At 40.2% G+C, this 19,972-nt stretch overlaps 1 long non-coding RNA gene and 1 other non-coding gene across 2 annotated transcripts in view; both read right to left on the minus strand.

The window, feature by feature from the left end:
* LOC111462039 overlaps nt 1-15,210 on the minus strand; it is a 68,638-nt gene extending 53,428 nt beyond the window's left edge. The window contains exons 1-2 of the long non-coding RNA XR_002713691.1: nt 15,096-15,210; nt 14,934-15,014 (exon numbers count right to left, since the gene is read on the minus strand). This is a non-coding gene — a long non-coding RNA (uncharacterized LOC111462039). The remainder of the gene's footprint in view (nt 1-14,933; nt 15,015-15,095) is intronic.
* On the minus strand, nt 9,670-9,808 carry LOC111462135. The gene has a single exon (XR_002713719.1). It is a non-coding gene; the product is annotated as a small nucleolar RNA Z247 (small nucleolar RNA).
* Nucleotides 15,211-19,972: the final 4,762 nt, after the last annotated feature.

Below are 19,972 nucleotides of genomic sequence, written 5' to 3' on the forward strand. Positions count from 1 at the left end.
TTTTTTTTTTTTTTTTTTTTTTTTTTTTTTTTTTTTTTTGTCCTTCTCTTATTTTCAACCTATTTTGGACTAATTGTAGTTCTAAACATGTTTAAAACTTATGAAAGAAAGGTAAAATAAAAATAATAGTAAACAAAATTCTACCAAAGAATGCAAACAATTTTTGGAACAAAACGCTTAATGTAGAAGAGTTGATCCAATATAAATGTGCACGTATCTAAGCTTTACCTTCAATTGCCATCAAAGGCATTTTAGTTTTAGCTTTTCATCACATCGTCTATATGTATTATTAATAATGGGCGTCTCAAAGAGAAGCATGCTCGTTACTGTTTGCATTCTTTTTGTTATCATTAACATGCTTGAGATTGTAACTTCGTCCAAATTTCTTGATTATAGTGATCCAATAAATGACGTTAGTTCTCAATGTCAATTGACTTATCGTGCTTGCAAACCACCTCGAAGTCCTAATCCGATCAAACGTGTCACTAAAATTGGGGGAATAGAAGGCATTCAAAGGACGAGTTCCCTAGACAATACCGTTCAAATGACTGACACCAACAATGATCCAGACAATTGACGTGATTTATCCTTATTTATTTGAATAATAGGGTGAGAGTAAAATATTTATGTATATACTTTCCTCCATATTTTAATAAAGTTAATATTATCTACTTTGATGTTTAAAATTAAGTCAGCATCAAGGATAAATTTTGTTCCGATAATTGTTCTATTTATTACGTTTACTTATATGGTAAATAGAATGGTCTGGATAGAATATATGAATAGTAAAAAAAACATATACAAATATTGTTATATAATATTGTCGAAAAATTTTGAGTAATATTTTTTATTAACTATTAAATTTGAAGATAAGAATTGTTGGGGTGTATTTTTTCATTTACATGTGAGTAACATGTGAGCTAGCAATGAAATTCTATGAACAAACAAATTATAAATTTCAATCTTACAAAATTAATTAATTAATAATTTTCATTTATTAGCTCTGGGTAACTTATGCACGGTAGAATAAAGGGTGTCTATTGATATAATCATTATAGATAAGTTCATCGTTTTCGAGTTGTTTGTAATTAAAGTTGGATCAAAAGTATATTTTACCCATATAATTACATCTTTCACTTTAAATATCAACAATCTTTAGTGAACAATTTGTTCATAGATCTACGTGCATTAGGTCCATACGAGCCAAACAAGTAAGAGAGAAATGAAGAGGATGGAGAGACGACGCAAAACCAGAGGAAAACGGTGTGAAACGAATGTTGGGATGACATTATAGAGCAAAGAGAAAAGTCGCCAAAGCAAATCATGTAGAAATCGGGTGAAGAAGAAAGGATCTGATAGATCCGGATCGGACCCAATCCATTAAATCGAAGTCCAATGCAAACCGTCGGCCCAGTCCAACTACAACAGTCCAATCTACAACACCCGAGACCCACGACCCGCGCCTGCAATGGAGACCCACCTGCTGCATGATGACTTATGAAGTATGAGCTATGATGTATGATGACTTATGATGACGTATGTGAATTATATGATGTATGAGCTGTGATGTATGATACCGTACATGAATTATATGATGATGTATGATGACGTACGTGAGTTACATGACGATGGATGATGTACCTGATGTACTTGATGCATTTGATGACATTATGATGACTATGATGTTCATGATGTATGACGTTTACCTTAATATGATGATATTTTCCATATTAAGCATATTGTATGATGATGAATGTCATGTTGCATCATGTCGAGAGATCGACCTAGGACACAACCCTAAGAGCATGAATAACGATATTAACATAAATATCTAATGAGCATGTATTACTAAATGTAATATAGAGATGAGAAGGTTGTATCAAAAAGATGTTTTAAGATGAGAACTAGAGGGACCTCATGCATGTTATGTGTACATAAGCATCGAGATACTTCTCCTTTATGATGACGAGTGTAAACTCGCACAGTATGATGATGATGGTGATCACCGGGCGATGTGCCAGTGAGGAGGTTGTTCTCCAAAGGGGGGTAGACACGAGGCGATGTGCTAGTAAGGACGTTGGGCCCCGAAGGAGGGTGGATTTGGTGGGGTCCCACATCAATTAGAGAAAGGAACGAGTGCCAGCGAGGACGCTAGGCCCTGAAGAGGGGTAGATTGTGATGTCCCACATCGGTTGGGGAGGAGAACGAAACACCCTTTATAAGGGTATGGAAACCTCTCCCTAGTAGACGCGTTTTAAAGCCTTGAGGGAAAGCCCGAAAGGAAAAACCCAAAGAGGACAATATCTGCTAGTGGTGGGCATGATGATATATGATGTTTATGATGATGTATAAGTATGATGCTTGAGTTGTAATGCATGTTATATGTACGTGATTTATGTTTCAATGCATGACATACATATTATGTTTGATGCACTTGACGACTTATAGATGAGTATGATGTTACATGATGTTTTTCCATATTGAGCATGCTATATGATGATGATTGTCATACTACATCATGTCATTAGACCGACCTTGGACACAACCCTAAGAGCATGAAAATGATATTAATATAAATATCCACGAGTATTTGCTACCTAGAGCAACAAGGAGATGAGACTAGAGGGTTGTGTCAGAAGAGACATTATTATGGATTTAGAGAGACCTCATGCATATTTTATGTTCATAAGCATAGGGCTACTTCCCCTAGAGATGATGAGTACGGACGCGCACAATATGATGATGAATGCGAATGCGCAGAGTATGATGATGAATGCGAATGCGCAGAGTATGATGATGAGGGTGTTCATGAGGCGCATGACACTATAGGGTTCTGTTGACTTTCAAACGTCGCTACAGATTAGCTTGACTAGAGGGTCCAGGGGGTGTGTGAGCGTCATGGGGATTCACACTTGTACGTGTGAGTCGTGTGTAGGGAAGTACTACACTCCAATTTGTTCGAGACTGGAGGCCTTCCCTATGATATTAGAGATATGTCCCTAAATCATGATTGCATGTGTTTGCATTTGCATGGCCCCAATAGTTGGGCCACTTACCGAGTATTCTTAGAAATACTCAGATCGTGTGCCACATCATTTTTTAGGTAAAGGCAAGGCGCACTTGTATGAAGGACGGCAACATTGCAAGTAGAGACTGTGACATGTGCATAGAGTAGACACATATTTAAATTCTTAGTCTTAGGTTAGAATAGTTTATTTTGTATTTCATCGTTTTAAATTTGTTTTTTATTTTCTCTAAATTTCAGTATTTCGTATTTAAATAGGTAAGACCATGGCTGTGTTTTTCAGAGAAGAAGTTTTTTTAAGCGTTTTCGAAGTTTATGTTATAAATGATGTTCATTTTAAGAGTTATATTTCTGCATTAGAGATGAGTATGAGATGTTAGTAGCAACTCTGAGTATGTGACACAGATAGGTCCCTAGAATATATTTGCATGTGTTTGCATTTTGCATGACCCCTATAATGGGGTCACTACAGAGTATTCTTCGAAATACTTAGACCGTGTGCCACATCATTTTTCAAGTAAAGGCAAGGCACCCATGTACAGCTGATGGCGACATTGCGAGTAGAGACCATGACACGTGCATAGGGTAGTTACATATTTAAATTTCTAGACTTAGGTTAGAATAGGTTATCTTGCATTTCATATGTTTTAAATATTTTGTATTGGTTTTATTTTAAATTTCAGTATGTCGTATGAAACACGTAAGACCATGGCAGTGTTTTCCAAAGATGAAGTTGTTTTAAATTTTTTTGACAGTTATGCTATAAATGATATTTCTTTTAAGAGTCATATACTGCACACGAGTTGAGCATGAGAAGTTAGTAGCGACTCTGAGTAAATGGAAATTTAGAGTGAGAGAGTAGTATCCTATCATTCACACCTTGCTTTCTTAAGGAAATAGCATAAGTCTCGAGGGACAAATTTGATTGTGCAGCTTCAGTTTCTCGCTCAACTATTTCAGTTTTTTTGGATTCTTTTAACCATAAAAGTCAACCTATCGAGTAGACGTTTCTTGGCTTCGTCAGCTTTTGCTTCTTTCATCAAAGCCGCTCCATTAATCACTACGAACCTAAGGGAATTGGTCTAATTCCAAGAGATTAAGTATTAAGGGTAAATTTTGAAAATTTTAAAGAAATGGCTGAAATTTATCCGATAGCTTAATCCTCCTCGTTCTCTTTAACCCGAGCTTATCAACCTTTACGTCATTATTCAAAAATGTTTCTTAGGTTCCTAAAAATAAAATTGAGTTGGTCCTCGTTGACAAAGTTTTCTTTGAGACTCAGATTGAGTAATGTTCCTCAATTCGTTAAAAAATAGTATGCTCTCAAGAGCACCTTGGTTCTCAAGTTTGATTAAGTTGAAAAGTTTAGGTCATATTTGCAATTTCTAGAACATCAATTTTTGCCGGGTCAGACACTCTCAAGCCAATCTAAGTTATTGGATGGCCTCATAACCGACCTACAAGTCTTCGGTAGCTTCTCTAAGACATGGACGGTTGGGTCTCCACAATTTGGAGAAAAACATTGTTGGAGAAAATCAACATAAAATTCAAGTTTTTCGTCGACTTTCAAATTTATTTATTTGATTTGTTAAGGGTATGGTCAGCACAATCGTTTTTTCCTCAACCAACATAGTGTCTTTTATTTTCTTCCCAATCTTCCCTTCATCCTTCACATAAACCCTGACTTAAACCTATCAACATTCCGGAGAGATTTACCTTTGGAATCTGGGCGCCGCACTGACTTGTTTGCCAACCAAGTTGTGCCGCCCTTCTAGCCAAAATTGGCTCATTTGCCCACTGTGGCGACTCTTCCGGCTTCAACATTGTCTTTGTCCCTTACTCTAGGTTTCTCCTCTTACCTCTCGGGTTGACATATTCTCACTAAAGTCAAGGCAATGTTTCTTTCGATGATTCTTTTATATTTTTGCTTAATAAAAAAACATACTAGCCCCATTAACATGTATATAATAGAGCAACGAGCCTCCTTCAATATCTCTCATAACCTATTCTATGCCGTTGAAAACTAGATTCACATAAGGTGTGTAATGCATAGCTAAAAGAACGCCCGCTCGTAACTATGTCAATGACTAAACAAAGATACACTAACACCGACCAAATGCTGATTAAGTGTACAGGATATAGTTGTCTCAGAAGAGAGACAATTTTATTTTATTTTATTTTAGTTATTTATTTATTTTGTCATTTTCTTATTTTCAACCTATTTTTGGGCAAATTATAATTAGAGAGGTAATTAGAACGTGTGAAAAAAAATAGGAAACAAATTCTCATCGAGATGAATTCACAACCAAACAATGCAAACCATATTTAAACAGAACACTTAATATAGAACCGTTGATCCAATATAAATATGCACATGATCTCAGCTTTGTTAGCTATCACAGGCGCTTTAGTTTTAGCCTTTCATCACATCGTGTATACATATTATCAATAATGGCCGTCTCAAAGAGGATGCTCGTTAGTGTTTGCATTCTTTTTGTTATTATTAACATGCTTGAGAATGTGACTGCGACCAGATTTTCTGATTATGGTGATCAAATAGTTGACGTTAGCTCTCAATGTCACTTGACTCAACAAGTTTGCAAACGATCTCGAGCTACTAATAGTTTCAAAAGTATCACTAGAATTGGGGAAGTGTCTACGATGAGTTCCCTAGACAACACTGTTCGAATGACCGACACCAAGAATGATATAGACGATCTTTCTTAAACTTTGAGACGGTAGAATTTTCAATATTTACAGATCCATGATGTGATTTATCATTATTTTTTATTTGAATAATGAAAGTCAAATATTTATTTGTATATTTTTTTATATTGTTTTAAAACGTTAATATATCTTTCGTTTATTCCTCGTGATGCTTTTGTTAATTTTTTTCTTTGAATTTATTTATTAGTAAACAAAACAAATTATACAAAACTAAGGTTTAAGCAACTTACATTAAATATATATTTGAATCTTATATATATATATTTTAATATATATTTATTAATTTAAATTTTATTCGAATTTTAAATATATATTTCTATTGAATGTATTTATACATTAATTAGTTTTAATGTATTTTTATTTTATATTTAATATATATATTAATTTGAAATTTTCAAATTAAATATTTTTTTTTCGTATCTTCTCCTGTATTTAATAATATAATATATTAAATATTAATTTAAAATAATATAATATATTAAATATTAATTTAAAATAATATAATATATTAAATATTAATTTAAAATAATATAATATATTAAATATTAATTTAAAATAATATAATATATTAAATATTAATTTGAACACGTTAATTTTTTTCTATTTTTATATTTAATATATTTTATATATTAAATATTAATTTAAAATTTTCAAATTAAATAATTTTTTCATATGAGCTAGCCTCAGAAGTTTATGAATATATTCAATGTTAAAAAATTAATTAATTAAATTAAAATTTTTAATTAATCAATAATGTTCATTTAGACTATTGCACTTGAACTCTTATGCATTGTAGAATAAGTTATGTCTATTATATAATCATTCAAACAAGTTCGTAATTACAATTAGGTCAAAAGTCTGTTTCACATTTGTAATGACATATTTTAGTAAACAATTTATTTATGATTCAATCATAAACTAAGTCTCAAAGCTGGAGTGGTACCTATTGTTCAAGTCCATCAACACATAACAAAACTACCTGAGACATATGATTATCTTATTAAATATTAATTTTCTCAATTAATAGATTTATAAGGAGATATTGAATATTTTGTGTCCACCTTAAGCGGACTCGAACCGCTGACATCCGCCACAAGGTAAACCACTGCCTCTCAGGCCCTCGACTGATTCTACCAGAGGCCAACGATAGACAATCTCCTCCCCCCCCCCTCCGAACACAGCTTGCAACTTTAAGAGCAACTCTTCTCAAAATTGGAATCCCATTCTAACTAAGGATTCTTGTGGTTCCGAAGAATCCAGCTATAGGAGAACCAGGAACGGAGAGCTTTCCCCCCTTTTCCGCCCGCCTCTTGGGTCTTAAGAATGCTGGTTTTAAGAATGAGTGATTGCCCTTCTCCGACCACCCAACCGAATAGCGGACAGCTAATGCGTTCCACTTATTGAACAGGGATCTATGGTCGGTCCGCGACCCCTGGATACCGAAGGTGTCCTTGGGGTGATCTCGTAGTTCCACTTATTGAACAGGGATCTATGGTCGGTCCATGACCCCTGGATACCGAAGATGTCCTTGGGGTGATCTCATAGTTCCTACGGGGTGGAGACGATGGGGTCGGTCCATGGATTTTCCTTCCTTTTGCCGCATTTCGCAGGTTGAAGGGAGATAGTGCATCGTATTAGAGATTGCACTAATAACCTTAGATTTTTCATGAGATAATATTAAATTATAAATAAAATAATTAAATTTAATATTAAAAATTAAATAATTAATTATTATATTTAAATTATAAATAAAATAATTAAATTTAATATTAAAAATTAAATAATTAATTATTATATTTTAGAGCACAAATCCAGATGTGAAGGTTAGAAATTGATTTCATCCAAAATGGTTCACTTTACACTTATCTCTATCGAGGGGTATTCACCAACCTCATCCCTCACCTTGTGTTGCTTGATATTGTGCTTCAATCGTACCAGCTATTGCGTGGGGAGCAATCGGTGTTACAGCAGTCAGTCGACCAATGGCTAAGGATCCGATCGGGCATTGCACACTCCGAGGTGAGCCAAGAGATCGGTCCCTAGGATCAAAGCCCAAAGAATCTAGGTGGGGCTCATGCGATGCAAAATATTATCTGTTGGTGGAGGATCCGAGGCCCCAATCATTGGCGGAACAATCGATGCCGATTCGTGCAGTAGCGACGCGGAGGATTGCAGCAGCAACCCCGAAGCTGATGTGGGCACCAGCTTTTCTGCATCCAAAGAGTTCGTAGGCACAGATATATGCATATAATCACTCTCCAAATTAGTACTGTTGTTACCCAAATGTAAGGTGCACGAATCAGGGGCATTGTGCATCGGCTACAAGGTTACTGTTGTTACCCGAAAAATATTTTCATCAAATATGAGGTCTCTAGAAATATAGACATGACCGAAACCGGTGTCAAGACACTTATACCCTTTATGTAAAGGATTGTACCCTAGAAAGACACATTCCTTGGATCGAAAAAAGAGCTTTTGTTTGTTATAAAGGCGAAGATGAGGGCAACAAGCACACCCATAAACTTTTAATAAGGAGTAATTTGGTGGAGTATGAAAAAGACGCTCTAAGGGGCATGTGTTATCGATGACACAAGTAGGAAGACGATTGATGAGATATATGGTTGTAAGAAACGCGTCATCTCAAAATTTAATAGGTACATCAACATGAGCTAGAAGGGCCTTTCAACAATATGATGGTGCTTGCGATCAACAGACCCATTTTGTTGATGCGTGTGAGGGCACGAAACACGATAAGCAATTCCAAGGGAATGAAAGAATGTGTTATGAATTTTATGATATTCCTCACCCCAATCGAACTGGACATACTTGATTTTAGTATCTAGGAGGCACTCAACATGAGCTTGGAACTGCAAAAGTATACGAGGAGCTTCGGTATGATCATGCATCAAATAGATCCATGAAAATTTACTGAAATCATTAATGAAGCTGATATAATATTTAAAGCCCCCAATAGATGGAGGTGTAGGACCTCAAACATCCGAAAAAATCAATTCCAAAGGTGACAAAGACCTATGAAAAGAACTAGTATATGGTAACTAATGACTTTTTGCTAACTGACACGTATTACAAACTGGAAAAGGTGACTCACTAGCACACAAAATTTTATTGAGACACAAAATTTACTTTACTACTTGAAATGAACAATTCCAAAGGTGACAAAGACCTATCCAAGACGTGCATGCAATTGAGCGTGAATAGTAGATTTACTCACTAAGGCGTGCTTGAGATCATCGACATCAGATGACTTAATAGGATAGAGACCAAACTCACACCTCCTATCTAGAAGACTTTTCCTCGACCATCGATCCTTAAGAAAAAAAAAATGCCAAGGATGATATTCAAAGAATACGTCATTATCACGAAAAAATTTATGAACAGAAAGAAGATGTTTGAAAATTTTAGGCGCATGCAAAATATTACGCTATGCAAGAGGACGAGCAGCAGTATTAATTGAAGAATGACCAGTATGCAAAATTCGCAAACCTACTCCATTGCCGACTTGAACTTGTTCACCTTCATGATAGCGTTCACGCACAGTGAGACGATCTAAGTCATTGGTGATATGATTAGTAGCGCCTGTGTTGCTGTACCAATTTGGATCAATCTTGTAAGAGGAAGTAGCCGCTAGTGCCGTAGAAGTAGGTTCATCTTGATAGGACTCATCCATCCTATGCTAGCAGCGAACGACAGTATGCCCCACTTTGCCGCACATCTGGCAGGAAGAACAAGCAAAAGAGCCACGACGATCACCAGCAGGACGAGAGGGCACGCCACCTCAAGAACAACCACGCTACGATCCCAATGCCCATGGTTCTTCTGCTGACCACCACGACCAGCATAATTGACTGAAGAGCCATGATTTAACTGAAGTTCAACATGGTCTTACAGTTGGCGAGCTTCAAACGCCATTAGATGTGCAAACACATCACCAAGCATGAGGGCTTCACTCTTGGTAGTCATCGAGATGACGAAGGGATCATAGTTAGGACGAAGACTAGCGAGGAGATACGCGATCACGTCATCATCCCACAAGGCAGAGCCGATGACAGCCAGCTCGGTGGCTAGCCCTTTAATCTTACGAAAATAATCTACAACAGACAGATTGCGTTTCTTGGACGTGGTGAGCTTAACACGGATCTGAATAGTGCAAGCACGAGTTGACGACAAAAACATCCGCTGCAGGTGATCGCTTGTGGATGTATATAATAAAATGATGTAAAATTCACAAGAATAAGTACAAGTATACACTATCACAAGTAGCAAGTAATAAGTAAATTATCGATTCCATAGGAAACCTATCTTTTTTGGTTAATTTTATTGCTGGAAATTAAGTGAGTTTTTTTGTAACATTCAAATGGGTGTCGGTGATTTTAACTACTTAAACAAAACTAAAACAAAGTGCCATTGTTGTCGAAAAATAAAAAATGATGAGAAAATCAACTATAATGAGGAAGGTTCGGCTAAGAGAGATTAAATAGATAAGTTATTGAGTTTTGTGGTAGATTTTAGTTCCTTTTAATAGATTCTCAAGCCCACTTCCGAGGGTCATGAATGGTGATTATTTCTATAATCGTTGTAATTTCTATTAACAATGCTCTAGGACAAGAATTATTCCTAACCCTTCTATTACCCTTCAAGTCTCCTTGCTATAGAACTAGAGTATTGAAGAGGATTTCATTACTCCCTCTCTTCTCCTTCTATTACCCGATTTGTTGTCGTTCATCAATGGAAGTTCCCTTCTCTTGAGCTCTCATGTCCACCTCTTAACCCTAATCAATCCTTATTGGCCTCCTTTCTCTTCTGCTGTCAATAGCTACTGGATTAGGGTTTTCTTCTTCTTCTCTGGTTTCACAGTAGTTCATTGCAGCAGAGGCTACTGCTGTGTAATTCGATTTTTCTCCCCAAAGTGTGGCTCTTCTCTTCTTGGTCTTTCTTTTCCTTTTATATTGAGCATGGGTTCCCCTTTAGGGCTGAAAATGAATAAGTTGTCCACATAGGATGTTCCTTATCGGGTAATCAATGACCCACTTGGACTGCTGATGTGGATTTAAAATTTTCATGTCATCTCCCATTTATTTACAGATTTGCTACTCCCTTATGGTTCAGCATAAATGTCTAAAATTTTACCACATAACTCAATTAAATGTACAATTAAGATCGATTTATGCCAAACCATTTTTTTTTTCATGTTGGACCACAATAAACGATTTCATGCTCACTAAGTAGAATAAATGGGGTAAATAATGAGAAAATGGTGAATAAGAGTACCATATTAAATACAAAAAGACTTGATATGACTTTACCTTTAGAGAGTTATCAGCGGGTATCTTTCAAAATTAGTGCAACTTATTTTAGATGGAATTAGTCAACTTGTTAAGCCATTCATCCTTAGGAATAGTTTATTTCAGTAGAGTTTTTGTAGGAGCTATTTATAGGATTTATTTTTGTTTAAAGAGAAGCCTTCCGCTGAGTAAAACACAAGCCAAAGCAGTTCATTATTTTAGTTGTCTCTGTATTACCCTCTTTGAGTAATAATAATGTCATATTTATTCACACCTTTGAGCGTGAGATATTGTGACAGTTGGTATCAGAGCCAAGTTGATACGGTTGAAATTATTACTCAACGAGATGAATGGTGGAAGTGCTTCTATGGGTGTAGCTATGGAAAAGCTTGTTGGCAATAATTACAATTATTAGAAGTTATGTATGGAAGCTTATCTATAGGGACAAGATCGGTGGAATTTAATCGAAGGTGATGACACAGAAATTCCAGCCGACACTCCACAAAATGCTAAATTACGCCAAAAATGGAAGATCAAATGTGGAAAAGCCTTATTTACCTTGCGAACTCTTATTAGCAAGGAATATATTGATCATGTTCGTGATTTAAAGTCACCAAAGCAAGTATGGGAAACCCTTCAAAAGTTGTTCACCAAGAAAAATATAGCTCGATTGCAATTTCTAGAGAATGAATTGTCTGTGGTAACTCAAGGTAATTTTTCTATTGAAGAATATTTCTTAAAAGTGAAAAATCTATGTTCTGAAATTTCAGAATTAAATGCTGAGGAGCCAGTGAGTGATGCTCGATTACGGCGTTATCTTATTCGTGGATTACGAAAAGAATTTATGTCTTTTGTTTCCTCAATACAAGGGTGGGCAAATCAGCCTACGGTAATTGAACTGGAGAATCTTCTTTCAAATCAGGAAGCCTTGGTTAAGCAAATGACCAGCAGCAACGAGTTTTCCCCAAAGTCAGAAGATGCGTCGTATGTCAAAGATCAAAGGAGACAAAATTTTCATTCAAAGCCTTCATCAAGCAATGGAATCAATTCAGAAGCGAGGAGTCGTCAAAGAAGCCATTTAAAGCTTGTTACAGGTGTGGAAAACCAGGCCATTTTAAACGAGAGCGTCAGGTGAAAGTGGTGTGTGATCGTTGCGGAAAGCCAGGCCATATTAAGCCAAATTGGCAAGTCAAAATCTAGGAATCAAAAGCAAATGCTGTACATTAAAGTAAAAATTCTTCAGATCCAATTTGGGAATACTACTTAATCACTGAGGTTCTTGATCAGCCAACAAACATGACTTCAGCCGTATATCAAGATGATGTCTCTACAGTTGATCAAAATTCTAATTTCACTACTTGTGCTTCTGAATTTGATTCTCTCAAAATTTCGCCTTTGCACTCTTTTTTTTTTCTCCGATGTCAATTCTGCTGCCCCTTGTAACCCTTCTATTTATTTCACGGCCTTGGATTTGGGATTTGACGAAAATGAAGATTTCAAACTAACCTTTGACGATCTTGATGCCTCTGAGGCTGACGTTTTCCTCATCTTCGAAGATTTGGATCAAACTACCAATTTGTTAGACTTGCAGGCTGACCGAGAAGCTTCTGGGGGCGCTGCTAAAAGTGAGAATGTAGACCAAGTTCAGAAAGGCAGTGTTGTGGTAGAGGTTGAGTTGTTGGATAAGAGCATGGATGTGGCTAAAGAGAGAGAAGCTTGCAGTGATGATGCTGGGTTATCAGAAAGTCGAGATGTATTGATTGATTTGGGGAATTGTACTAAGGATGAACGTAATGTTGTGGTTGACGAAGGTGACAAATTGGAAGACAGTTTGGTTGGTGAAAGAGAACAAGGTAATGGGATGGATGACAAGAACTCGTTAGAATCTTCAGTTCAGTTGGATGACGAGGGCAAGGAAAGCAAGGGCCTTTATCAAGAAGTGAAGACCAGTGTCACAGCCCAATATTTTACTACGGACCGTGACTAACGACACGACACAAATGCACAAGAGATTTAAATATGAAATACGAAAATCATCAAATTCTAATAAAGTTTTTCGAATGACAAACCCAGAACACAAGACCGTTTGGAAAATAAATTTCAAAAGAATGCGAATATAAAAATAAAGACTAAGACTGGACTGACGCCCCGGGACAACCCATTCCTCTGTGACACCTCCCTTCTGATCACGCCAACTCTTGACCAACGCCTCGCGCTCCTGAAAAAAAAAAAGGGAAAACATAGCATGGATGAGTATAAAAATTATACTCAGTAAGCCACCTACTTGTAGGCTCTCTTCGCATCTTAATTTAACAGGTTGCCACGGTTTCCTATCTCGGTTCTAGGACGTTTGGCTCTAATCTAGGTCCCTTGGGGCTTGCCCCTTGGGTTTCACTGATTCTTCGTTCTCTCATTAAACGCCTAGAGGTTCTTTCTGCCAAGCTAATATGGTCGGTATCTCTCTATGAGGTGCTACCTCTACATGGCTATCTGGGACTACATGGTACCTAGCCTAGGGGTGTGCTGAGTACCCCTACGCCCATCTAGTCCCCCTATGGGGGGCACGACCCAACCCGTTCCCATGCAGCTAATAGGCTGTACGATGCGGGGACACATTTCCCATGCGAAATGGCTAAGAGCAGTAAGGACTGATCAGGGACCCCTTGGTCCTTCCACGAAGCTATAGATACTGTTCACACGCTAGCAATCTATGAACACTCCGGGGTACCTTCTTGTCGTGGTAAACCGCTAAGTTTGTAGGGAAAGTTAAGTCTGACTAGAGCGACATATCGCTTCTAACGGAAATTCCCTAATCTTATCCTAGAAATGGGCTCTAGCAATTAACTGAGGGTGCATGCAATCTTCTTCTAACATCATAGTATGTAATTCGTGCAAACTAGGCATACCGGTTCAACGGGGCGATGACCTCCATCAAGCACCCAGAGCACGAAGTTCGCGCTCAATGGGGCAAATTCGTCCATCAAGCACCCGAAACCCGGCATACACAATTCTAACATAAATTAACGCATGCATACATACAGCGGAAGCTTAAAGCATACAACAACACTCATGTAATTTACCCAATACAATCACAACAGTTAATCTGACTAATAAGTTACATGGAGAGCTAATCTGAAGCATAACTACTAGCATGCATGCAATCCGAGCGAATCCTACAAGTATTTCTTCCTAAATATCGGGTGGTGACTTACCTGGTTGACGCGTGCCCTTTTGCTAGCGTTTCTTTGCCCGTGAGGTGTCCAAAAATACTGATTTCTCTGAATTAGGTCCCTATTCACGTAAAAACAGTATTAGAACTGAAACCGGGACAAAAATCGAGAAAATAGAAAACAACAGGGCCAAATAAGCCGTTCCACGCGCGCTCACGCGCCAGCAGCACGCTGGGAGTGCGTGGCCACGCGCGCGGGAAGGCGCCAGTCGCAGGCTGCACGCGCGCCCTCTTCCGCGCAGCCGCGGGACGGCCGGCCCGGCCCGGCTCGGTCCGGTCGGCTCGGCTCGGCTCGCGTTGCGGTTCGGCCCGACTTGCAGGTAACACGTGTCAACGCCTCACTGGAGCTGCGTTGCTCCAACTGGTGGTCGACGCGTGTCCAGCGCCTGTCGCCGCCCTCCGCCGCTTGCCGGCCGTTTCTTTTTTTTTTCTTCTTCTTCTTTCTCTCTTTCTTCTTTCTTCTCTGTCCACTGAAAACCGAAACCCAGTCGGTTTTTTCCGATTTTCATATCTTTCGATCCGTAGATCGGATCGATATGATTCGTTCGGCAAAGTTCTAGATCGTGTTACAGGCTACGTCCTAGTCTTTTTTTTTTTTTTAATTTTTTCTTGACTATCGGAGGATTTAAGAACACCGGAGTTTGCTCACCGTTCTCAGACGACTCTCGGATCTCCGCCTTTGGGTTGAGGTCTCGGCCAAACTTCTTCACAGTCCGTGCGTGAGTTGTTCCTAGGTGAAGATTTCAGCATTTTAAGGTCGATTCACGCAGGAGAAAACTCAGATCTAAGTAATGTCGTTTAGAAACCTTACCTCACAAAATGTTCTTAGGTTTTGATGGAGCGTCGGCCTTGCTAGCCTCTCAATCCTTGTACGAGTCTCGTCTGGAGATGGATTCCGGCGGTGGTCCGTTAAACTTCCCGGCTGACTCCTCTCTGATTTCTCTCTAACTCCTTTCTTTTGCAGGGAAACTGACGGGGTTCTCCTTGGACCCCTATTTGGGCTGGAGGGGCAAAATGACATTTTTGCCCCTTGGTTGACTTAGGCCCCCGCCCTTTTTTTTTTTTTTTTGCGTTACAAATTCTCCCCTCCTTAGGAACTTTTGTCCCCAAAAGTAGCTATCTCTTGGAAGAGTTCGGGATAAGCTTTCCTCACGTCCTCTTCTCGTTCCCAGGTTGCCTCTTCCTCACGGCGATTACCCCATGAGACCTTTACCAAGGGAATAACTTTGCTACGCAACTGCCTCGTGTCTCGAGCCAAAATTCTGCTAGGCTTCTCCTCGTAATACAGATCTTCTCGGAGAGGAAGCATCCCGTGCTCGATTACATGAGTAGGGTCGGGAGTATACTTTCGCAGCATGGATACGTGGAACACATTGTGCACGGCGGCAAGGTTCGGTGGTAGGGCAATTCTGTAAGCCACAGCCCCAACTCAGTCCAGAATCTCGAAGGGGCCTATGAACCTTAGGCTCAATTTCCCTTTCTTCCCGAACCTCAACACCCCCCTCATAGGGGCCACCTTCAGGAACACGTGGTCACCCACCTCAAATTCGAGGTCCCTTCTACGCACATCTGCATAGCTTTTCTGTCGACTCTGTGCGGTGAGTATCCTCTACTTGATTTTCTGCACCGCTGCATTGGTGACCTGGACCAACTCTGGTCCCAGTAGTTGCTGCGTGCCAACCTCTTCCCAAAACACTGGTGTTCAACACCTACGCCCATACAGTGCCTCAAAGGGGGCCATCTGAATGGTCGCTTGATAACTATTGTTGTAGGCAAACTTCATTAAAGGCAGATGTTCGTCCTAGCACCCAGAGAAATCTAAGGAGCAGGCTCGCAACATGTCCTCTAACACCTGGTTCAGCCTTTCAGTCTGTCCGTTCGTTTGAGGATGGAACGCTGTACTGAACCTCAACTGAGTTCCTAGTGCCTTCTGAAGACTCCTCCAGAACTGAGCGGTGAACCTGGTGTCCCGATCTGATACTATGGACACTGGTACCCCGTGCAGGCGTACTATCTCCTTGATATATAACTGAGCCCACCGATCCACTCGATATGTGGACTTTCCTGGAATAAAGCGAGCCGTCTTAGTCAGTCTGTCTACAATTACCCAGATGACATTGAATCCTTGCTTTGTCTTTGGCAAACCCGAGACGAAATCCATACAGACTGCTTCCCATTTCCACTGAGGAACGTTCAGAGGCTGTAGCAATCCTGCTGGGTGATGTCTCAGGGCCTTCACCTACTGGCAGGTCAAGCAGCGGCTTACGAAATCCGCTATGTCCCTCTTCATTCCCAACCATCAGTAAAATCTTTTCAGATCCTGATACATCTTCGTACTTCCAGGGTGGAACACATAAGATGTATCATGGGCTTCGGTCATAAAATCTTTTAAGATTCCCTCGTCTCGGGGAACGCACAGGCGGTTTTGCCATAGCAGACCCCCGTTTGAGGAGATAGAATACCCCTCTGGCCTCTTTGTCTCAGTCTGACTCCACACTTTACTGAGGTGTTCATCAGACCTCTGAGCGTCGATAACTTTCTTTCGTAAGGTGGGCTGTATAGTTAACTGTGTCATCTGAACATTACCACCTTTAACCACCACGTCTATCCCAGCCCTCTTCATCTCATCTTATAGTTTTTCCTGTGTGGTGATCATTGCAGAAGTATGCACGGCCTTCCTGCTCAATGCATCAGCTACCACGTTGGCTTTGCCTGGATGGTACAGGATCTCTATGTCATAATTCTTTACCAGCTCCAACCATCGCCTTTGTCTCATATTGAGCTCCTTCTGCGTGAATAAGTACTTGAGGCTCTTATGATCAGTGAAGACTTGTACTTTTTTCCCATACAGGTAGTGCCGCCACGTTTTTAGAGCAAATACTACCGCTGCTAACTCGAGATCATTCGTGGGGTAGTTTCGTTCATATTCTTTCAACTGTCGAGAAGCATACGCTATCACCTTACCTTTCTGCATGAGCACACACTCCAAGCCTTTCCCTGATGCATCACTGTACACCACGAGATTTCCTGACCCGTCTAGAACTGTAAGGACTGGTGCAGTTACCAACCTCTTCTTGAGTTCTTGGAAACTCTGTTCGCAGGCTGAAGTCCAAGCAAATGGCTTGCCCTTCTTGGTTAGCTGAGTCAGCGCTGAGGAAATTTTGGAGAAATTCTGAACAAACCTTCTGTAATAACCAGCTAGCCCAAGAAAACTCCTCACCTCTGTGACTGTGGTCGGCTGTGGCCACCTCATCATAGCCCAATATTTTACTATGGACCGTGACTAACGACACGACACAAATGCACAAGAGATTTAAATATGAAATACGAAAATCATCAAATTCCAATAAAGTTTTTCGAATGACAAACCAAGAACACAAGACCGTTTGGAAAATAAATTTCAAAAGAATGCGAATATAAAAATAAAGACTAAGACCGGACTGACGCCCCAAGACAACCCATTCCTCTATGGCACCTCCCTTCTGATCACGCCCACTCTTGACCAACGCCTCGCGCTCCTGAAAAAAAAAAAAGGGAAAACATAGAATGGATGAGTATAAAAATTATACTCAGTAAGCCACCTACTTGTAGGCTCTCTTCGCATCTTAATTTAACAGGTTGCCACGGTTTCCTATCTCGGTTCTAGGACGTCTGGCTCTAATCTAGGTCCCTTGGGGCTTGCCCCTTGGGTTTCACTGATTCTTCGTTCTCTCATTAAACGCCTAGAGGTTCTTTCTGCCAAGCTAATATGGTCGGTATCTCTCTATGAGGTGCTACCTCTACATGGCTATCTGGGACTACATGGTACCTAGCCTAGGGGTGTGCTGAGTACCCCTACGCCCATCTAGTCCCCCTATGGGGGGCGCGACCCAACCCGTTCCCATGCAGCTAATGGGCTGTACGACGCAGGGACACATTTCCCATGTGAAATGGCTAAGAGCAATAAGGACTGATCAGGGACCCCTTGGTCCTTCCACGAAGCTATAGATACCGTTCACACGTTAGCAATCTATGAACACTCCGGAGTACCTTCTTGTCGTGGTAAACCGCTAAGTTTGTAGGGAAAGTTAAGTCTGACTAGAGCGGCATATCGCTCCTAACGGAAATTTCCTAATCTTATCCTAGAAATGGGCCCTAGCAATTAACCGAGGGTACATTCAATCTTCCTCTAACATCATAGTATGTAATTCATGCAAACTAGGCATACCGGTTCAACGAGGCGATGACCTCCATCAAGCACCCAGAGCATGAAGTTCGCGCTCAATGGGGCGTATTCGTCCATCAAGCACCCGAAACCCGGCATACACAATTCTAACATAAATTAACGCATGCATACATACAGCGGAAGCTTAAAGCATACAGCAACACTCATGTAATTTACCCAATACAATCACAACAGTTAATCTGACTAATAAGTTACATGGAGAGCTAATCTGAAGCATAACTACTAGCATGCATGCAATCCGAGCGAATCCTACAAGTATTTCTTCCTAAATACTGGGTGGTGACTTACCTGGTTGACGCGTGCCCTTTTGCTAGCGTTTCTTTGCCCGTGAGGTGTCCAAAAATACTAATTTCTCTGAATTAGGTCCCTATTCACGTAAAAATAGTATTAGAACTGGAACCGGGACAAAAATCGGGAAAACAAAAAACAACCGGGCCAAGTTGGCCGTTCCACGCGCGCTCACGCGCCAGTAGCACGCTGGGAGTGCGTGGCCACGCGCGCGGGAAGGCGCCAGTCACAGGCTGCACACGCGCCTGCCACGTGCGCCCTCTTTCGCGCAGTCGCGGGTCGGCCGGCCCGGCCCGGTCCGGTCGGCTCGGTCGCGTTGCGGTTCGGCCCGGCTTGCAGGCGACACGTGTCGATGCCTCGCTGGAGCTGCGTTGCTCCAGCCGGTGGTCGACGCGTGTCCGGTGCGGCGCTCGCCGCCCTCCGCCGCTCGCCGACCGTTTCTTTTTTTTTCTTCTTCTTTCTCTCTTTCTTCTTTCTTCTCTGTCCACTGAAAACCGAAACCTAGTCTGTTTTTCTGATTTTCATATCTTTCGATCCGTAGATCGGATCGATATGATTCGTTAGGCAAAGTTCTAGATCGTGTTACAGGCTACGTCCTAGTATTTTTTTTTTGTAATTTTTTGTTGACTATCGGAGGATTTAAGAACGCCGGAAGTTTGCTCACCATTCTCAGACGACTCTCGGATCTCCGCCTTTGGGTTGAGGTCTCGGCCAAACTTCTTCACAGACCGTGCGTAAGTTGTTCCTAGGTGAAGATTTCAGCATTTTAGGGTCGATTCACGTAGGGGAAAACTCAGATCTGAGCAATGTCGTTTAGAAACCTTATCTCGCGAAATGTTCTTAGGTTTTGACGGAGCGTCGGCCTTGCTAGCCTTTCAATCCTTGTACGAGTCTCGTCTGGAGATGGATTCCGGCGGTGGTCCATTAATCTTCCCGGCTGACTCCTCTCTGATTTCTCTCTAACTCCTTCTTTCTTTTGTAGGGAAACTGACGGGGTTCTCCTTGAACCCCTATTTGGGCTGGAGGGGCAAAATGACATTTTTGCCCCTCAGTTGACTTAGCCCCCGCCCTCTTTCTTTTTTCTTTTTTTTTTTTTTTCTTTCTTTCTTTTTTTTTTTTTTTTTTTTTTTTTTTTTTTTTTTTTTTTTTTTTTTTTTTTTTTTTTTTTTTTTTTT

The sequence above is a fragment of the Cucurbita moschata genome, unplaced genomic scaffold (genome assembly GCF_002738365.1).
Source record: "Cucurbita moschata cultivar Rifu unplaced genomic scaffold, Cmos_1.0 Cmo_Scf00026, whole genome shotgun sequence".
Lineage (NCBI taxonomy): Eukaryota > Viridiplantae > Streptophyta > Magnoliopsida > Cucurbitales > Cucurbitaceae > Cucurbita > Cucurbita moschata.